We start from the raw sequence: 16,126 nt of genomic DNA, 5'->3' as shown, positions 1-16,126 counted from the left end.
GGCATCCAATGAGTGGGGGGCAAGACCACTACTAGTGAAGGGCTAGACCAGCTGAGCTCCCCTTTCAACCCCAAGCCTTATGAACCTATGATTCCATGTCTCCTGGCACCCTAGGACCCCGTACCTCACTGCTTCCCAACCCTTGCCTCCATACTCCCCTACATCTCAGTCTTTGCCCTCCCCTCCTTGGCCCCACATAGACTCTTCTACCAATAGATCATCTGAGCTGGAAAGAAGCTCACTGCTCATTCAGTCCAACTCCACCTCCCTCGCCCCCCTCATTGCCTTTTGTAGTTGGAGAAACCAAGGTCCAGAGAAGAAGAGATGAACTCTAGGTCACAGGGTTACTCTAAAGATCATCAAGTCACTAAATCACAATTTCAGAGTTGGAAAGGCCCTTGGTAACCACTTAATGCAGCACATCCCTGAGTGGGAATCTCTGACAGGTGGCCAAATGGACTCTTCTTAAAGGCCTCCACTGAAGGGAAGCTGACGCCCTCTCAAGGCACCCATTCCACTTTGGGATGGGTCTAATTGTTAGGAAGCTCCTCCTTACACTTTTGTGACTTAGCCCCATTGCTCCTGCTTCTAAGCTCTGCAGCCAAGCAGAACATCAGATCCCTATCCCATATGACAACCTTTCAAATACTTGAAAGCAGCCATGACGTCCTTCCTGAGTCTTTTCTCCTCCAGGTTAAACATGCCCACTTTCCCAGCTGATCAGCATGTGGTATGGGCTCAAGGCCCCTCACCACTCTGGACAGTCCCCAGCTTATCAATATCCTTGAACTGTGGGGCTTGGGCATGAACACGCTTCTCCAGGTGTGACTGGGCCAGATCAGAGTAGAGTGAAACAATGTCCTCTGAATTTCTGGATGCTACATTTGTCATAGCATAGCTCATGCTGCCTGAGTTATTTTGGTCCCTCACTACACTGCTGACTCATATCGAGCTTGTAGTCCATTAAATCCCCCAGTTGTTCTTCAGATAACTAACTATCTAAGCATACTTGGGTCTCCTGTACCTGTGAAGTCAATTTTAGACGTCCAAATATAAAACCTTAAATGTATGTCTAAATTTCAGCGTCCTAGACTCAGTCCAAAGTTCCAGCCTGTTGAATTCTTTCTGAATTGTGACTGTGTCATCCAGTGTATCAGAAGTTAACCTTCCCCAATTTCTCTCCTCTCTGTATTTGGTAAGTTAAATATTTGTCACAGATCTGAGCATCTACATAAGCATAAATCCCTGGGACATTCCTCTGGGGAGACTTTTCAAATCAATACCAAACTATGAAAGACTGTCCTTTGACTCCTAATAGTACCACTGTGTAACTCACATCTCTCCATCTTTTCCACAAGAATAGAATGCAATATTTTATTATTTATATATAATTAATATTAATATATTATCTACTTAGCTAAATTTTATATACATTATATATTTGTATGTATGTATGTATATATGTATGTGTGTATGTGTGTATGTGTTCTCATGGCCTACCAGTTTAGAAACCCTATCAAAAAAAGGAAATAAGTTAAGTCTGGCATTACCAGGCTTTGGGAAGCCATGCTGAAACTTTTTTTTCTAATTAATTTTATTTATTTTCCGTGTTCCACAATCACTACCATATAACTTAGATTTTTTCCCCTCCCTCCCCTGTACTTTCCCCCTCCCTCCCCAAGACGGCATACAGTTTTATGTAGGTTCTACACATATATTCCTATTAAATACATTTTCATTATAGTCATGCTGGGTAGAAGAATTAAAATGAATGGGAGAAATCATATAACAAAGCAAAATGTAATACAAAAGAAAATGGCCTGCTATATTCTGTAGTTGAATTCCATGGTTCTTTCTCTGGATGTCGAAGGCATTTTGCCTTAAAAGACCTGTGGGAATTTTTTTAAGTGCTTGCATTGCAACGAAATTCCAACTCTACCAGAAAAAACTCTCTCACACTGTGGTCATTGCTGTGTACAAAGTTCTCCTGGTTCTGCTCCTTTCACTCAGCATCAGATCATATAAGTCCTTCCAGGCCTCTCTGAAGTCTTCTTGTTCCTCATTTCTTATGGCACAATAGTACTCCATTACATTCATATGCCATAATTTATTCACCCATTCCCCAGTCGATGGGCATCCCCTTGACTTCCAGTTTTTGGCCACCACAAAGAGAGCTGCTATAAATATTTTTGTACATGTGAGACCCTTTCCCATTTTTATGATCTCTTGGGGATACAGTCCTAGAAACGATATTGCTGGGTCAAAGAGTATGCATATTTTTGTAACCCTTTGGGCATAGTTTCAAATTACTCTCTAGAATGGTTGGATCAGCTCACAGCTCCACCAATAATGAATTAGTGTTCTAACTCTCCCACATCTTCTCCAATGTTTATCATCTTCCTGTTCTGTCATGTTTGCAAATCTGATAGGTGTAATGAGGTACCTCAGAGTTGTTTTGATTTGCATCTCTCTAATCAACAGTGATTTAGAGCATTTTTTCATTTGACTATAGATATCTTTAATTTCTTCCTCTGAAAACTGCCTGTTCATATCCTTTGACCATTTATCAATTGGGGAATGACTTGTATTTTTGTACATTTGACTCAGTTCTCTATATATTTTAGAAATGAGGCCTTTATCACAGACACTAGCTGCAAAAATTCTTTCCCAGTTTTCTGCATCCTTCCGAATCTTGGTTGCTTCCTAGTCATTAACCATCTTTTCAATATTTTTTTTCAAAATTTTGCTAATAAGGGGTGGGAGCCAAGATGGTGGAGAAAGGAGACTTGCCTGAGCTTTCCCAAATTCCCTTTCAAACAACTTTGAATAACACCTCAACATGATTTCTGGAGCAACAGACCCTGGTCACAGTTCCATGGTGGAAAAGAATATTTGTGGTTGCTGACTGACCAGAGCACATACCAGGAGAGTAGTAAACAACCATTTCCTTAGATCTTATCACTTTGGAAGAACTGAAAACTTAAAAGACATTCCCCCCCCCCACTCACCCCAACTAACTCTGGAAACAGCTACACAAAAAACCTGAAGCTTGGAACAGTGCCTCCTCCACCCCAGGAGCAGAGCTCAACTTTAACATTAAAAAGTTGAAAGTCAAGAAAATGGTGGAAAATAAACAAATAACAAAAGAAAAGAACCTGCCCATAGAAAGTTGCTGGAGTGACAGGGATGATCAAAAGACAAATTCAGAAGACAACAAAGTGAAAACTGCTACATCCACAGCCTCAAAGACAAATGTGAATTGATCTTAGGCCCAAAAAGGACTCTTGGAAGAGCTCAAAAAGGATTTGAAAAATCAAATAAGAGAAGAAAAGAAAAAACTGGAAAAAGAAATGAGAGTGTTGTAAGAAAATCATGAAAAAAAAGAGTCAACACCGTGACAAAGGAGGCATAAAAATACTGAATAAAATAACACCTTATAAAACAAAATAGGCCAAATACTAAAAGAGGCACAAAAAAACACTGAAGAGAAGAAAGTCTTAAAAAGCACAACTGGCAAAATGGAAAAAGATATAACATGTTGCTAATAGTTTGTGGATTCTGTTCTCATTCCTTCTTTAAAAGCTAGGATAATATCTCACCCTTTTCCAGCCCTGGAGTAGTTACAACTGTAATAACAGCTAGTATTTATACGGCACTTTAAAGTTTGCAAAGTGCTTTACAAATATTATCTTATTTTATCCTCACAACCCTGGGAAGTAGGTGCTATTGATGGAATTCTAATAAAGCTGCCCACAGCCCCAACATTCTAACTTCCTTATGGGCCTCACTGAACAATAGGCATGCCCTGATTTGACCACAGACCAAGACCCCAGACTTAATCACAAGCTCCACTGAACACAGGCCCATGGCCCACCCCACCCCTCACCCCCGATTCAATATCCTAAATTCGTCATATATGGTTCACTGCCTCACAAAAAATAGGTGTGTCTGTGAACTCTTATTTGTCACTAGAACAGCAGGTTTGTTCCCGGGATGGGATGCTAGCCACTGCCCCCACATCCAATTCTCCTAATTAAACAGATGTGTCCATGCACTCAACCACAATCACACCATCCATTTAGTGCAAGACAGAGCCACAATACCCATCTGTCTTCATAGACAGGACCACAATAGCTAGCCAGTCAGAAAGCACTACAAGTAGGATATTTGAGCACTGAACCATAGAAGGGGCTTCCCCTAAAATAGTGCCTGTACAGTAATATACCTAGAGTAGACTTATGACATGGAGAGGTTTATTATGTCATTCTCATATGTAAATATCCCCTCCCCATTTGGATTTTTCTGTATGCAGTGTGGGTAACCGCCTGCACAGTTCCACTGAGGCTGAGACACCTCTCCCCTTACCTAATCCCTTGACAAGCCCTTTCTGCCTTCTTAATATTCATAATTTCTGCTATATAATCAGCATCATCACACTATGAAATCACCTGTCTTGATTTACCAAGTCGCTGGTTCCTCTTGGAACTCAGCCTGCTGGAGAACGTCACCCTTAAAAAATGCCTTCATTTGGATTTGAGGCTGAATTCTTTGAGATGACCCCCCACAACCCACCATGAAACTGCAGCACTAGTACTGTCCTCATTTTTACAGATGAGAAGAGAGAGGTTAAGTGACTTGCTCAATATCCGATAGTACTGAGGTTGGCTTTGAACTCAGGTCATCCTCATTCCATATTTAAGTACTCTGTTCACCTGACCCCTGGAGCTTGTACTTTTCCATTCTGCATAATCTTTTTTTTTTTTTAATTTTTTTTTATTAAATTTATTTATTTAACTTTTAACATTCATTTTCACAAAATTTTGGGTTACAAATTTTCTCCCCTTTTATCCCCTCCCCCCCCAAACACCAAGCATTCTAATTGCCCCTATGACCAATCTGCTCTCTCTTCTATCATCCCTCTCTGCCCTTGTCTCCATCTTCTCTTTTGTCCTGTAGGGGCAGATAGCTTTCTATACCCCTTTACCTGTTTTTCTTATTTCCTAGTGGCAAGAACATTACTCGACAGTTGATCCTAACACTTTGGGTTCCAACTTCTCTTCCTCCCTCTCTCCCCACCCCTTCCCTTTGGAAGGCAAGCAATTCAATATAGGCCATATCTGTGTAGTTTTGCAAATGACTTCCATAATAGTTGTGTTGTATAGGACTAACTATATTTCCCTCCATCCTATCCTGTCCCCCATTACTTCTATTCTCTTTTGATCCTATCCCTCCCCATGAGTGTCGACCTCGAATTGCACTCTCCTCCTCATGCCCTCCCTTCTATCATCCCCCCCACCCTGCTTGTCCCCTTATCCCCCACTTTCCTGTATTGTGAGATAGGTTTTCCTACCAAAATGAGTGTGCACTTTATTCTTTTCTTTAGTGGAATGTGATGAGAGTAGACTTCATGTTTTTCTCTCACCTCCCCTCTTTATCCCTCCACTAATGAGTCTTTTGATTGCCTCTTTTATGAGAGATAATTTGCCCCATTCAATTTCTCCCTTTCTCTTCCCAATATATTTCTCTCTCACTGCTTGATTTCATTTTGTTTTAAAGATATGATCCCATCCTATTCAATTCACTCTGTGCACTCTGTCTCTATGTATGTGAGCGTGTGTGCATGTGTAATCCCACCCAGTGCCCAGATACTGAAATGTTTCAAGAGTTACAAATATTGTCTTTCCATGTAGGAATGTAAACAGTTCAGCTTTAGTAAGTCCCTTATGACTTCACTTTGCTGTTCACCTTTTCATGGTTCTCTTCATTCTTGTGTTTGAAAGTCAAATTTTCTTTTCAGCTCTGGTCTTTTCATCAAGAATACTTGAAAATCCTCTATTTCATTGAAAGACCATTTTTTCCCCTGAAGTATTATAGTCAGTTTTGCTGGGTAGGTGATTCTTGGTTTTAGTCCTAGTTCCTTTGACTTCTGGAATATACTGTTCCATGCCCTTCGATCCCTTAATGTAGAGGCTACTAGATCTTGTGTTATCCTGATTGTATTTCCACAATACTTGAATTGTTTCTTTCTAGCTGCCTGCAGTATTTTCTCCTTGACCTGGGAACTCTGGAATTTGGCCACAATGTTCCTAGGAGTTTCTCTTTTTGGATCTCTTTCAGGCGGTGTTCTGTGGATTCCTTGAATATTTATTTTGCCCTCTTGTTCTAGAATCTCAGGGCAGTTTTCCTTGATAATTTCATGAAAGATGATGTCTAGGCTCTTCTTTTGATCATGGCTTTCAGGTAGTCCCATAATTTTTAAATTGTCTCTCCTGGATCTATTTTCCAGGTCTGTTGTTTTTCCAATGAGATATTTCACATTATCTTCCATTTTTCCATTCTTCTCTCTTTGTTCTGTGATTTCTTGGTTTTGCATAAAGTCATTAGCCTCCATCTGTGCCATTCTAATTTTGAAAGAACTATTTTCTTCAGTGAGCTTTTGAATCTCCTTTTCCATTTGGCTAATTCTGCTTTTGAAAGCATTCTTCTCCTCATTGGCTTTTTGAACCTCTTTTGCCAATTGAGTTAGGCTAGTTTTCAAGGTGTTAATTTCTTCAACATTTTTTTGGGTCTCCCTTAGCAGGGAGCTGATCTGCTGTTCATGCTTTGACTTCATGTCTCTCATTTCTCTTCCCAGCTTTTCCTCCACCTCTCTAACTTGATTTTCAAAATTCTTTTTGAGCTCTTCCATGGCCTGAGCCCATTGGGTGGGCTGGGACACAGAAGCCTTGATTTCTGTGTCTTTGCCTGATGGTAAGCATTGTTCTTCCTCATCAGAAAGGAAGGGAGGAAATGCGTGTTCGCCAAGAAAGTAACCTTCTATAGTCTTATTTCTTTTCCCTTTTCTGGGCATTTTCCCAGCCAGTGACTTGACCTCTGAATATTTTCCTCACACCCACCTCACCTCCTGATCCTCCCAGCCCGTGTTTGTGGTCTGAGATTCAAATGCTGCTTCCAGCCTCAGGGCTTTTGGCGGGGGCAGGGCTGCTATTCAGTATGAGATTATGTTCTGGTGCTGAGGTCGGGGCAGGGCCACCTCTCAGGCTCAGTTCCCTCAGGGGGTTTATGCACAGACCTTCCGCAATGGATTCAGACTCCCGCCCGCTTGGGGAGCCCCTGTCTGCAGCCGCCTCTCAGCTTCTACCTCCCGGGGGGGGGCCTGAATTATGGGGGCACCCCACTCCCCTCTCGACCCGCCAAAGAGACTCTCTCACCCACCCCTGTCACCTGTGGGTGGAGGGACTTGTGCGGCCGCTGGAGATCCCGTCCCTGAAGCCTGCTCGGATCTGTTTCTCTCGGTGCCGCAGCCGTGGCCGCAGCAGGTCTGGGCTGGGCTTTGTGTCTGCAGCGCGACGGACCTTTTGCGAGAGGTTTGCAGATCCCTCTGTGGGTGGAGGGACCCGCGTGGCCGCTGGAGATCCTGTCTGTGAAGCCTGCTCGGATCTTTTCCTCTCGGTGCCGCGGCCGCGGCAGGGCTGCACTCAGCTCCCAGTCCCGGCGCCCAGTCCGCAGCGCGAAGGACCCCCCCCCCCGCGAGAGGTTTGCAGGTCTCTCTGGAACAGAAATCTCCCTCGCTCCAATGTTCCGTGGCCTCTGGGTGCGGAATTCGCCGTGAGTTACTTCCCTGTAGCCATTCTATGGGTTGTGGGTTCAGAGCTATGTGTATGTGCATCTTTCTACTCCGCCATCTTGGCTCCCCATTCTGCATAATCTTTGAGCTATCAGTTATAGTGACTTGGCAATCACATGGGATCAGAGATTTAGATCTGGATAGGACCTTAGTGGCCATCTACTCCAATTATTTTACAGGTAAGGAACTGAGCCTGGAATTACTCAAAGTCACACAGCTAGCAATTGGTAGAGCCAGGATTTGAACCCAGGTCTTGTAATCCCCATACTCCAGTCATCTGGATCAAGTGATTTGAATTCATCAGAGCAGGTAGGTGCCCTCTTACTGTCTCCTTCCTTATCCTGGTATCAGACATATTAGCCATTTTTGTTGTGTCCACTCCAGGCCAAAGACCATTATCTTTAATAGAGAAAACATGCAAAAAAAGATATTAGCCTTCTCTCTACCATCAGTCATCATCTTCGCATCCTCACCAACCAGCAACTCTTGCCCTCCTTTGGTATTCTCTTCCCCAAGAGTTTTTCATCCCCTCAACATCTTTTTTTGGTTCTCCTCAGCCTCACTTGCTGGCCTCAACTCATTACGAGCTTTAGAACCACCCACATGATTCTTACTGGATTTTGCCACACTTTCTTTGATATTGATCTTTCTTCTATACACACAAACACATATATTTAAAATCCAAGTGGACTATAAGTCCCCTGTGCATCTATACTAGTCTTCAGAAAACTGCTTTTATTCTCTTTCATGACTGTTTCTATCTCCATAATCCCGTTTCTGAGTTTCCCATCCCTCCTGGGCTGACTTCCCCAAAGGAATTTTAATGCAGCAGATCCAATCTGTCTCTCTCTTGAACCTTTAAATCTAATCTCTACAAGTCGTGAGTGTGTCACGGTATGTCCCACCTTCTTGTCCTCTGTCACGAGTTTGTGGAAGACACAGTGAATTCTGCCAAAGGTTCCAATCATTTCCACCCCCAGACGATCCATTATTGTTCTTTAGATCTAAAATGGAAATCCCCCTTATAGTTTCCTCCATCTTCTGAAGAGTGAAATTGTTAAGGTAAGTCCTTAGTTTCTCTGCATTTGGCGAGAAAGAACTCTGGAAGATATCTCAACAATTGTAGCACCCTATCCCTACATTATTCCTCTCTGCCAGGTTTGTGATGTTTCCCAAAGTTCTCAGGGAATTTTCTCTTTCTGTCCAGATAGTCGGTAGTATATTCAGATGACTAAATCACTTGTTTGCCCTCTTTTGATTTTCACCCAAACTCTCTCCACTACATTTTCTCCTCTCTAGTTCCTGAATTTCCTCTCATGAATAGCCAGCACGTAATACTTTACATGTTATTTCATTTGGTCCTTTTCAATACACAATCATCCCAATCCTGGTTATCCATTCTGTTTCCTTTGAATAAGGCTTACCCATAAAGAGACACACTCCAGGTATAAGTCCCATTGAGATGTCTGAGGTCAGGTATCAATAGTATACTTATCCTAGGATGCCTTGCTTATTGCTTAGACTTCTATACACAGACATTTGTGGCCATGAGTTTTACTACTGGTTAATTTCTTAGATTTTTGTTTCCTGTGAATCTCTAGTTATGCCAACTGTTATCAACTTGATTATTTTTTCTCTCAATCACATCTAGTTTATGGATAAACATGGCTTTTAGTGGATATACATAGAGGACAGTTTTCTCCTTTGCTCTTCCTTTTCAATTCAATTGCCTTTAGAATCAATGAGCAACTCAAACACATTCTTGGTTGGGAACTTGCAATCTGTGTTTTAAGCCCTGGTCCAGAAATCCAAATCCCATTCTCAGGCACTGTCTTCATAGCTGTTCCCCTTCATAACATACTTTTCTCTATTTCTTGTCTTCAGAGGGCATCCATGAGAAAAAATTTTACCTGTGCCCCATAGTCTTCTGTTTCTTGCTCAAGATTTGGCAATGTTTTCTAAGTTATTTCTGGCAGCTTCGTTTGTCCCCACTTGAATTACCAGAAGTGGATAGTAATCCATTTTAACAAGTCTTGGAAGAAGAGAACAGATCTCAGAGTATATACTAGTCTCAAATGTGTTCCTTAGCTCATCGTCACCCTCACTTCCTCTGTGGCATTCATTGTCCAACATTCTGACATAGCTGTTTTCCCCTTGGTCTCTTCAGATCTTTTTTTCTGGAGGATGTCTCGTTGTCTACTCTTACTGGCAGTGAAATACTTAGTCCATATCTCTCAAACTGTCTGTGGGTAATCACCACTCACTTTTGGGAAAGACAGCATCCATGATACAGTGTGCTGGACTCAGTTGTAGATCTGAATTTGAATCCTGGCTCTGTGAACTGATTGTGTGACCTTCCCCTCTTTGTGCCTCAGTTTTCTCATCTGTAAAATGAAGTAGTAGAACTACAGGGTTTCTGTGGCCCCTTCTAGCTCTAGAGATACAATCATCTCTAGCATCTCATTAACCCCTGAGGCAGCAAGATGGCATCGTACCAGGCCTGGAGTCAGAAAGAATGATCTTTGTGAGTTCAAATCTGGTCTCAGACACTTCCTAGGTGTGTGACCCTGGACAAGTCGGTTCATCCTGTTTACCTCAGTTTCCTCATCTGTTAAATGGAGCCCAGAAGGGCATAGTAGAGGTAGAAAGATATTTAGAACATAGAACATCAGAGCTGGGAGGAGCCTTCAAGCACAAGCTTAAGTGAAGCTTGAAGCATCCCGGGAGTTTATCAGGACCACAGACTATTCAAGGCAGGAGAATGCCTCAGGGCCCTGAAGCAGGTCAAGAGTTCATCCCATCAAAAGCTAGGAGGCTTCTCCCCAGTATGGGCATTACGACCCCTTAGCCTAAGTGACTCCATATTGGAGCCCTGACATCATACATACAGCACAGTTTATATTGTCACAAAGGGTATTTAGAAGGTTGACTTTGTGATGTAGAGAGAAACCTGAGGTAATTCATCTTCCTCTTAATGATCCTATTCTGACCCTTTATTTGAACAAATAAAACTTTTCCTTACCCCAGTTCAGTTCTATAAGAAAACTTCTGGGGGCTGTATCTAAAGCACAAGGTATCCTAAGCATGGGCTACTCTCCTGCAAAGCTGAGGTTCAGTGGCCATGAAGGCAGGGGAAGCAGGCTCTGTGAGGTGTTTAGAGCTGTGTCAGCCATTGGTCAAGACATCACTCATGGTGTCTTTGGTCCTCTTTGAAAACTAAGGATGAACACCACAACCTTGTTATGAATCGCAATGGCAATTATTTAAAATACAGGGTGTTCCAAAAATGTTGATGCCTTAATAACTTTAAAAATGTTTGGGACACTTTGTACTAAAATTGTTCTCCAATTCTATAAAATGGGCTTAAGAGGAAACTGGTGGCCTCGAGAGAGCTCAGGGTCTTGAGTTCAAAACTAGGCTCAGGCACTTTCTAGCTGTGTGATCTTGGACAACTCACTTTACCTCATCTGTAGAGTGGAAGTAACAATAGTACCTCCCTCCCAGGATTGTTGAGGACCCAAAGAAGTCACATTATCGCACACCTCTCCCACTCCTGTCCAAATAACCAAACACCTTTGTGACTTCATCGATCTAGGAGATCCAACCAACAATACATGGCACCCCATCCATAGATGCCCATCCATGCAGCTCTTTCCATGTGCTCCCAGGATGGGGCTAAGGAGGTGGCCCCAGTGCCTGGGCTTCTGCCTCCTCCCCAAATTCCAAGGGCACAAGTGGCCCCCACTGGCCACTCCCCTGTGAGCCCTCAGAGTCTGTCCCAGTATTCCTGGGGGACCTTCCCTCCTTCAGGTTTCCTTGGGGGAAACTGCAGCCTTTCGACTGTCCTGTGGGACGCTCAGCGCTCCTCCAGGGACAGGGGGCCTACCATCCAGGCACCCCGGGGCAGTGCAGGTGTGGGGGTAGGGGTGCTGTGCCATCTGGAAGAGCCCCTGCCTGCCCAAAGGTTTCCCTCTCACCCAACCCTTCCCCTCCTCAGCTCCCGGCCTAGGCACCGTCCTCCTGTCCAGCTGTACCCCTCCCCCAGGGCAGACCACCAGACACCCAGGAGAGCACATATTTATTACCTGGGGCCTTGAGGCACAATGACACGAAGGGGCTCGCTGCTCCCACCCGCAGGGCCTCTAGGCCATTAGGGAGGGTCCCTGGGGCTGTTCCGAGGCCCAAGTGAGAGTGGGGGTCAAGGCTGAGCCTCCAGCCCAGATCCTCCAGTCCTAGTCCCATAAGACTCTGGGGGAGCACACTAAGTTCCTGGACCCGGCCTCGGCCCCACGCAGTGCCCGACGCCCTGCCTTCCCAGGGGAGGCACACAAGGGCAACACGGGGTCCCTCAGTCCAGGCCCTCATCGTAGACCCGAGCAAGGAGCGCCGGGATGGCCAGAGTCGAAGCCCTCTTATGACACGAAGACAAACTAAGGCCCAGAAAGGGGAGTGAGCTTTGGCGAGGCGCCTCCACGTGGCGCGCGGGAGGCGGGGCGCGGCGGGCGGCCCCAGGCTGTGATTGGCTGCGGCCAAGGCAGCCCCAGCGGTTGCCATGGAGACGCCGCTGTAAGGGGCCACTAGGAGAGCCGACCAACCCACAGGCATGCGCACTGGGGGAGGGAGGCTAGGCTGCCGCAGTTGCCATGGAGACGGACTTGTCCCGGCCTTCCCACGCCTGTCCCAGCGAAGGAAACTCAAGAGTGCTTCAGTCCGGAGGCTCTCGGGGCGCAAGCGCAGTGGCAATTCTGCGTGCTACCCGCCCTTGGAGGCGGATACATTAGGAAGAAGAACCAATCACAGGTGAGTATAGGCTTTAGGCCAGCCCTTGGCGCTGGCCTGCTACCGAGGGCGAAATGGACCAATCAAAAGGGGACCTGATCCTGCGTAAGTGAGGGGGCGTGGTGTAGTGACGTCACCCAGGGTCCACCTCCCCCTTATAAGATCACACCCTGCAGAGTGCGCTTAGAGATCCCTGGGATCAACTCCAGGCCGCCGCTACCCGGGCCCGTTTGACAGGCTGGGAAACTGAGTCCTTGGTACTGTTAAAGAGGCGCCAGGGACCGGCGGCCAAACCAGCGGGCTGACTGACCCCTTCAGAAAAGGGTCAGGAGCAGGTGAGCAAATCCATGGTGACCCCACCTTGAATATCCCAGGACGGAGAGAGGGCTGGGAGGTGCTCAGAGGTCCCTGGATGGAGAGAGGGCTGGGAGGTGCTCAGAGGTCCCTGGATGGAGAGAGGGCTGGGAGGTGCTCAGAGGTCCCTGGATGGAGAGAGGGCTGGGAGGTGCTTAGAGATCCCTGGATGGAGAGAGGGCTGGGAGGTGCTCAGAGGTCCCTGGATGGAGAGGGGGCTAGAGGGCTGGGAGGTGCTTAGAGATCCCTGGATGGAGAGAGGGCTGGGAGGTGCTCAGAGATCTCCGGATGGAGAGAGGGCTGGGAGGTGCTCAGAGATCTCCGGATGGAGAGAGGGCTGGGAGGTGCTCAGAGGTCCCTAGATGGAGAGAGGGCTGGGAGGTGCTCAGAGGTCCCTGGATGGAGAGAGGGCTGGGAGGTGCTCAGAGGTCCCTGGATGGAGAGAGGGCTGGGAGGTGCTCAGAGGTCCCTGGATGGAGAGAGGGCTGGGAGGTGCTCAGAGGTCCCTGGATGGAGAGAGGGCTGGGAGGTGCTCAGAGGTCCCTGGATGGAGAGAGGGCTGGGAGGTGCTCAGAGGTCCCTGGATGGAGAGAGGGCTGGGAGGTGCTCAGAGGTCCCTGGATGGAGAGAGGGCTGGGAGGTGCTCAGAGGTCCCTGGATGGAGAGGGGGCTAGAGGGCTGGGAGGTGCTTAGAGATCCCTGGATGGAGAGAGAAGTGGGAGGTGCTTAGAGATCCCTAGATGGAGAGGGAACTGGAATGTGCTTAGACAATCCTGGATGGAGAGAGAGAGCTGGGAGATCCCAGCATTCCCCTCACCTCTCCCCCTTTCTCCTTTCCAAGGCCACAGTCTCCAGTGGATCCTTAGCTACTCCAAGCCTCCCCTCTTTGTGGCTCCATCAACCTGGTCAGGAGCCCAGTGCCCCCCTCCACCTTCCCCACCCTGTCATTTCATCCACCTTCCTTTTACCCCTGTAGCCTCTGACACAGAGAGACAAGCACCTCCTTTTAACATGAACTTTCCCCACCTGGAGCTCCAGATCTGGCCTACGTGATGGGGATCCCAGGAAACAGACTGTGTGTGTGCATCCTGCAGACCCGAACCCCCAGGAGAGATGATGCAAGGGGCCAATGGTGCCACTGTCTTGGGGAATGGTTCACTAGATTAGCCCCCAAGGGCAGAGACCAGGGCAGTTGGTATAGGTCCTTCCCTTGGGACAGACTTCCCCTGGAACCATCCCAGTGTGGAGCACAGTAGGTTCTGAGATGCCTGCTCTGGCCTGTCTCTGCCTGGGCTTTCTCTAGTTCTGTGGGTGCAGCCTAGGCAGTGGGAGCATGACCTGTCTCATCCCTCAGATCCCTCCAGGGGACCAGGACTCAGTGAACATTTGTTGAGTCTCCTCGATTGGAGGAGTCACAGTCGTTGGTCGGGAGGGTTAAAGATTCCAGGATTAAGGATTGCCAAAGAGGCTCTGGGGCTGAAGTCAGTCTATAGATACCCCCATACACTTGGGGTCAATAGGCCCTGGGAGATGCTGGATCTTTCAGATGGAGCCAGGCCCCTGGCACAAAGATCTGAAAGGCTTGGAGTGGAAAGGACTCACAGGACCCAAGACACCCCCAAAAGGGAAGGGGAGGTGCCACCTGCCATGTCTGCACCTGTGGGCCTGACTTTGATCAGGGTGGGGGTGGGGGGAAGTTTTTGCAGTGTGTTATTAGAGGCGTTGTTCATGACCCTTGAGGAAAAGGAACCTGAGATTAGGATAAGCAGGGGTGGTTCCCGGAAGATATTTACACCAGTCACCTCCCTTCTTTTTGTCCTAGGGCCATGGGCCTATGGGAGGTCAGGACAAAGTTGTGGGCAGAGTGCTCTGCTAAGGTGTCTCATATCCACGATGGACATGTGTCATCTGGACTTCCATGCATTTCCCCAAGTTCCAGCCTTGTCTTTCTCCCATGGAGGGGCCCACAGCCCTAGAACCGTGGGCTGAAGTTCTGTGCAGATTTGCCAGTGACATGAAGCTGGGAAAGGATGCTCATGAGATGTTAGAATCAGAGTTCTGCCATACTTGGGCAGGCATGATCAGCAGGCCAAGCCTGCTCCTCTGACATTCCAGAGACGTGTGTGAACCTTATAGTTGGGTTCAAAATTCAGCTTCAGGAGTGCTAAATAGGACCAGCCTAGCCCTTCATAGGGGAAACATCTGGGCATTGGATGGCTGGGTGGCAAAAAGAGGGTAGTAGTGTCTGGGGCTGGGGAGGGGAGGATCCCACTGTTCTGGGCCCCACCCAGAGGATGAGAGAGTTCACACCTAGGTTTTCCATTCTAGGAGGGATGTGGATGAGAGGGCAGTGGAGACAGAGGTCACCAAGATGGCGGAGGGCCTTCAGGTCGTAGGATGGAAGAGCCAGGATGTTATGGGGAGAGGATGGCTGACTTCAGCTGTGCGAGTCCAAGGGACATGCACCTGCTCCTTCTTGCCTTCAACTAGGTCGTGGCTCTGTCCCTGGAAAGCAGGACAGTTGAGAGTGTTCAGACCTTTCTCACCCTGGATGGATCAGGGATCTGTCCACACCATCCCAGCAACAGGCAGGCAGGCAGCTCCCTTGGAAGGCCCTGAGTAGGTAGCCACAGGAGGGGATTCCAGGCAGAGAGAGTGTGTAAAGGTGTGGAGGTGGAGGACACAGGGTGTATACTGCCGCTGACAAGTCGCTCAGTTTGGCTGGAGCCTATATGGCATTTAGGGAAGTAGCCTGAGATCAGACTGAGCATTAGGAGTTGCATAGGAAGCTGTAAAAAGCCTAAGGCGAAATTTGGGTAGACGCCAGGAGCCACTTTGCAAAGAACCATCACCTTGAAAATTTATAACAGGGTATATCTATTGACTGAGTCAGGACAGTTTCATCTCCACTGACAGGCATTTGCCAGCTCAATCTATAAAGTCCTGTGCTAGGAACCAACCATCCAAAGCCAAGAGAGAGAGGCCTCCCCTCCTCCCCGCGGTTACCCCTTTGCACCCTCAGCCTCCCTCTGGATAAACGCGGGGACTGAATGGCCCTTCTAGCCATCTCCTCTGGTGAACCTCTACCATGGGCTTCTCATGATCTCCCCCACCTTCCTGAATACAGCTCTCAAAGCTCATCTCTTCCCATAGGCACTGCCTTTCTAATCATTATGCAGAGAGCCAGAGAGTATGAGGCTGGCAGGGACTTCAGAGATCGGTCATTCAACCCCTTTTACAGAGGAGCAAGCTGAGAAGAAGATCATCCCTAGTTAGTGACAGAGCCAGCTCAATGACCCTGTTCCTTGTTCCACCCTCACCTGTTTCCCCATTCTCCTATTTTCGTTTTCCTGGTTAAGAGGTAGT

General features: G+C 47.1%; 1 protein-coding gene across 1 annotated transcript in view; it reads left to right on the top strand.

Moving 5' to 3' along the window:
* Positions 1–16,126, top strand: part of LOC140508321 (uncharacterized) — a 49,368-nt gene that overhangs the window by 26,211 nt on the left and 7,031 nt on the right.

The sequence above is a fragment of the Notamacropus eugenii genome, chromosome 5 (genome assembly GCF_028372415.1).
Source record: "Notamacropus eugenii isolate mMacEug1 chromosome 5, mMacEug1.pri_v2, whole genome shotgun sequence".
In the NCBI taxonomy this organism is placed as follows: Eukaryota; Metazoa; Chordata; class Mammalia; order Diprotodontia; family Macropodidae; genus Notamacropus; species Notamacropus eugenii.
Note: the sequence above shows the minus strand (reverse complement) of the source record. Positions and strands in the feature narration are given on the sequence as shown.